The following is a 6,000-nucleotide window of genomic DNA, read 5'->3' as shown; positions in this document are numbered from 1 at the left end:
ATAACAGGCTGGTGTGTTTGGGGATGAATGCATAAACCATTCAGGAACTGTTTGAAAATAATTAAGGAAATAAGATTCCTACTGTATATAAAGTGGGCTTTTAATTGTAATAGAAAAGAAATTCTTCAGAAATCATTTGTAAGATAACTTACTTCTCAAGTGTGTTTTGGCAAGATTTCAAATAATTTATCAGATAGTGATCGCAGGGTGTGTGACAGGATTATAACTAACCCAACGCATTACACAGGCCTAGCTACTGCAGCTCAGCTCCTCCAAATTGAAGGATGTGCTGAGAAGGTATTGGAAAAGTTGAATCTGCATTCAGGTGCTTTCATTTTCAATATGTTCTGATATTGCAGCACAGGTGGAGAAGTGTACAGCCACGCTGAACCAAAAAACTGTCCAAAGCAGGTTGATAAGATGGCCTCCACTGGGAATGTGAGAAATGCCTACTCCCCTCTGCAGTAAAATGGTGGCTGCATGGTAGGTGATCTAATCTGTTAAAACTTGATTTAATCTGGGTAAAAAATGAGGATGTGAACATTTCTGCTAAACTAGACAAAGCTTGCAATACAGAGTTTAGACTTAATGTTTTACGCTGGCTTTATGCTTCCTCTTGCAGGACAAAGAATATGGTGCTGATGTCGTCAGAAATTTTGAGTGATCTTGAACTGGGGAATTAAAATAGTAGCTAGATTATCTCTTTGTAGCGTATGGAGACTGCAGTTTTTGTCCCACCAGGATTTACAGAAAAAGGTTTGTCCAGCTCTGACCTGATGGGAAAGCTAATACTGACACCGATGCTCATGTTTGTGGGGATAGCTGGTGCTGTATTCCTTACTCAGGGTGTCAGCAAGTGGATTTGGGTTTAACTTCCTCCTTGTTCATTTGTGGGGATATGATACTCCACCAGCAAACTCCCAGGAGACAGCTCTAAGTGCCAGGCCATAGGGGATTTGGAAATGCTGCCAGTGACTGGGCTGAAAGAACAAGGATGATCAGTGCTCACAGCATCACTCAGGGAAGAAATACAAAATTCCCTGAGTTCCAAAGCATGTTACAGTGCATATTTTGGTGTTTCATATGATATCATAATTGTAGCAAAGGCTAACATTTCTGTGCCTGTATTTATGTTCTCTCACTTATGAATATTGCATTAATTTTAACAAAGAAGATAGGAGGAATTCAGAAGATGTTGCCTTAGATTGTAATCTGCTGATTAAAATATTTTCTCAGAAAGATGAAGATGAAAGGGAAGATACATTGGATTTAGTGTGTCTGCTACCATTCACATAACTGTGAGAATGTGCATGGTTCTATACCACAGCTGGTTGTATATCATAACTGCATTCCCACTACCTAGATGGCTAACCCTATATATTATAGAATCACAGAACAGCTGAGGTTGGAAGGTGTCTCTGGAGATCATCTTGTCCACCCTGCCCCCAACTCCAGTTTGAGGAATATTTTTACGAAGGTGGGAGTCAGTAGCATAAAGAGTCTTAGCATAAAGAGATTATGCCTTTCAAATCTCCGAACCTACTTTTGACAGTATGACTTCCTCATATAATAAATTGAAAGTAATTACACAAAATTTTTCCTCTTGAAACACTTTTTTTTTTTTTTTTTGCCTAGCTTAGAAACTAATCTAATATTTGGGGTTTCTGCAAAGTGCCCTTTGTAAACAGCTTCTTTTCTTCAACTGTGAATCCTAAACTGTATACAAAGCCAAGGGTATAGCCCACAGTTTGCATTAAGTAGCATTTGATTAGGTGGTAATAACATTAATTGACACCCAGAATCAGTTGGCTGTAGGTGATCTGAAGCGATAATGCACTAGAGCTAAACATTCTGTTTTAAGTCAAAATGCTCCCTCAGCCTGGGGAAAGATGCAGGTGTTTGGGATAAAAGAGTGTTTTGTAAATGAAGGACTTGAACACTGTGATTCCACTTCATTACTCCTCTGCTGTTAATATAAAATGATTACTCTATTGCCACTTTTCTTTCATGTTTTATAAGTATTATAAAATTAAACAGCAAACTGTAAAGAAAAAATATGAGCCAAATATTTTTAATATTAAAAAAAAAACTCATATCAAAGCAAAGAAGAAGCAAGATATTAAATGGCAATGAAATAATTTAGAATCATTTTGAATTACTAAAAGCTCTGGCTATTAATGACCAGTTCTTGATTTTCTTGCTTGGCTTTGTTACGATGAAACCCTCAAAATATTGGCCTTCCTGGAAAGATTGTTTCTGCTTTGTGGATTAGGGTCTTCACAGAGATAGAATATATGCATGCAGCTGGAAAAGCAAGTGTTTTAGTGAAGAGTAATTGTTCCCCAATTCCCAAAAAATCCTTTCATAAAATACAGGCCTCATTTATTTATTTATTTTAAGTACCTTTCTTACATTTCATTAACAAATGAGCCATTGTAGGGGGCCTACAAGAAAGCAGGAGAGGCACTCTTTGTCAGGGAGTGTAGTGATAAGACAAGGAGTAATGGTTTTAAACTAAAAAAGGGGAGATTTAGATCAGGTATTAGGAAGAAATTCTTTACTTTGAGGGTGGTGAGGCACTGGCACAGGCTGCCCAGAGAAGCTGTGGATGCCCCATCCCTGGAGGTGCTCAAGGCCAGGTTGGATGGGGCTTTGGGCAACCTGGTCTGGTGGGAGGTGTCCCTGGCCATGGCAGGGATTTAGATGATCTTTAAGGTCTCTTCCAACCCAAACCGTGATTCTATGATTCTATAAACTGCACTTGATATGCTCAGGAATAAGGCTTTAGCAAAAATTCTACTCAGCAATGCCAGCTGAGGGAGTATTAGTGTTCTGGTAATTTTGCATTTTGTCCCTGCTCCAGGAGCCTGTCTTTTGTCTTCAGGCAGAGCACAGCATGGGATGGTCAGGCAGTAAAGCAAGGGACTTGACTGTAGTGTCTCGGACCAGCTTGTGCATGAGTGTAGTCTGCAGCTTGTTTTGCACTGAGGGATGATGCTCCTCCATAGGATGGAGGCAGGTTTTATGTTCTATGTGAATAAATGCAGCCCTCCTATTTTATGAAAGCCCTCCTATTTTTACTCCTTTTTATGAAATAAGCCCTGTATTTGTTTATGATCAAAATGACAGTGCATCTTCAGGATAATTCTGAGCAAGCCTTTGGTGTCCATAGTTGTAGTCAAAACCAAAAAAAATATATTTTTTTTCTTTATTTTTTAAATAACAAGGAAGAACAAACATAATTAATGAAGACATATAATGAGCAGAGCTGTGTGCTGAATAAAACAGCATTTAGACATGTAGATCAATATTTCTTATGTCATGCTGTTGGAATGTCCATGTGGTTTCTATGGGCAAATCATTTGTATAAAACATGGAAGAGAAATGTGTAGCATAAACACAACAAAGATCCGATTCTTTTCTTAAAGACTATTATGCAGTTTACATAGCTTGTGATTCCCAAACAAAGAAGGGTTTTGTCAGATAGGGAACAATGTGCATTGCTGCAGGCATGAGAAAGGAGGGCTGCATTTGGAAAGTATTACAATTATAATGGGAGTAGATTACGAAGCAGATAATTAATGGTAGGGATACAGGATCTTCCCTTCCCACTGGGATTCATTCTCACTCTGTTGGTGTAACTTATAGCCCTGAGGAACACTCTTTTTAGTTTCAAGGCTCTCCTTTCTAATCTCTAGGTCTTTTAGTGTTTTATTGCATTGGTCACAAAGGTTCAAGGAGGTCATTCCAGAAGATATTCTCTCCAAGGGATTAAATTGACTCAGAGGAACAAAGTAATTTGGAAGACTTTTCGCAGAAGCCTTCTTCCACCTTCAAACTACAAAAAGTCTCCTCTTCCACTCCTACAAGGCCATTTCTGAAGTGTTTCACTCTTCTGATTTGTATTCTTCCTTCTGGAAGATCAAAAAGGAGTATGTAGACTTCATAGTTATATCTAAACTATGGAAAGAGTATATTAAAAATGTATGTGCTTGGAAGATTATTCTGAATGTTGAAATCATTTCTATTTTTATTGATTAATGTAACGTTATTTATTTTCAATTACATTAAATTATATTATTTATCTTCTGAAGTATTTTTGCTATTGAAAAATAAGATTTTGGATGGGGAAAACTAATCTGCTAAGGATGATGCTTCTGCTAATGCCTTTTTAAGGTTATTCCCATAGAATAAAATAGATTGGAGGTTAGGTGAGTTTTATTCCTGAAACACTTTGAAAGGTTTTTGGGCATAATTATTAAAAAAAAAAAAAAAGTTAGAAAGTAATATGAACAATGTAACTAGAGCAATTAATCTTAAATTTTGAATCACTAAGCTGGCTGGGCAACTAAATGAACAAGAAACATAGGTTAGTACACTTATTAGATTATCTGATACAAAATGTTCACTGAATTTCTGATCTGTAAATAGAAACCCTCCAATCTGTATGCTAAGCACATGTATAAGAACAAGCGATGACTTGTAAGTGGAACACAGCATCACCTTCAAGTGCTTCAAAGTTATCCAGAATCATCAAAACAGTAACTCAAAGCAGCAAGCATCATAGCCTCCATAAAGCAACACGTAAATAATTAGAGGAGAGCCATCTGTAATGCATCATGAACAAGTGTGTTCTGGATATTGATCTATTAACACACACATATATTAACGTATTTAATGTGTTGAGATAAGCAATGATGTACTTGCTGCTAAAATAAAGGAAAACTATTTTTAAAGCATTTTTAATTTGTATTATTGTGTATATGTGTAGATAAAGCATTACTATATTTTGTCTTAAATAATAATACTAATAATACTAAATTCAGCTTTTATTGATTATATTTATGTGAAGAAAAATAAGCTTTTCATTAGAGCAAAAATAGATAAAAAAGGTTTTTATCTAGTCACTCAACCCCTTCCAGTCTAACATAAATGCATATTATCCATCCAATTAAAGTCTTTCAGTGTACAGTAAAAAAATCTGGAAAAGTTTTATAATTGCTGAGGTTGCTAGAAGAAAAGCTATATATATTCATGAAACGGGCCCTGTAGTTTGATGTTTTGCATAATATAAGCCCTAGAACATCACCAAAAGGCAGCTCTGCTTAGAGAAAAATGCTGACTTTATTGTTTAATAGAAAAATAGAAAATATTATTGATTTTATAGTAAAATTATATATGCAGACTTATTTAAGCTTGAATCATGTTTAATTCATATCTGGTTTTATGTATTTTGCGGAAGGTTTTGTGCAGTTAAATATTACTGAAAAAATAGTACTTCTACAAAGTCAACCTTAAGGCTTGTAGTGTGGCAAGGTTGAGTAGTGTTGAAATATATAGTTAATATCTTAATGTGCATACCATTTTATGGTTTTATGATTAGCAGAAAGTTATACTGAGCAGATAGCTTTTATTGAATGTTCAGATAGTGTTTTTCTTTAGCAATCTAGTAGATATTTTGAAACAATATTATTGTAAAATTTTGGGTATTTGTTTTCTTCAATGAATAATGAGATCATTATTTTTCTTTATGAAAATGAAATATAAACCTATTTTGATAATATTAGAGCTAGAAAATCCCCAGTGAGACAGAAATGCTATGTAACAGGCATTTAGGAAATCAGCAGCCTCTGTTCCTGTGCTTTGGTGGATGGTGGTGAGGAAAGAGGCCAGAAGGACGGGAAGAGACATGAGTATTCCTATCATGATATCATGTATGAGAGAATGACATGGAAGAGAATCTGGCTATTAACAAAGTTATTCAGGCAGGCTTTAACATCGTCAAGGAGCAAATCATGTGTTTTGTCCCAACTCCTACCTTAACAGGATCTTAACCACAAGGCTAGTTTTTCTTCTTCAGTTCCAAATTAATAATAGCATTCTGAAATTATAACTTCACTCAGCTTCATTTCCTGTTGTGCTGTCTGGTGGTTTTCAGTGTATCTGGTATCTTACCTCTTATTTTTTATTAATTGGTTAACATTTGATTAGCCACCAGTC

The 6,000-nt window shown here is 35.8% G+C and overlaps 1 long non-coding RNA gene across 1 annotated transcript in view; it reads left to right on the top strand.

The window, feature by feature from the left end:
• Positions 1 to 457: 457 nt before the first annotated feature.
• Positions 458 to 6,000, top strand: part of LOC126913195 (uncharacterized) — a 49,019-nt gene continuing 43,476 nt past the window's right edge. Inside the window, exon 1 of the long non-coding RNA XR_007707872.1 lies at positions 458 to 483. This is a non-coding gene — a long non-coding RNA (uncharacterized LOC126913195). The remainder of the gene's footprint in view (positions 484 to 6,000) is intronic.

The sequence above is a fragment of the Cygnus atratus genome, chromosome 2 (assembly GCF_013377495.2).
Source record: "Cygnus atratus isolate AKBS03 ecotype Queensland, Australia chromosome 2, CAtr_DNAZoo_HiC_assembly, whole genome shotgun sequence".
Lineage (NCBI taxonomy): Eukaryota > Metazoa > Chordata > Aves > Anseriformes > Anatidae > Cygnus > Cygnus atratus.
This window is presented reverse-complemented; position numbering and strand designations above follow the sequence as displayed.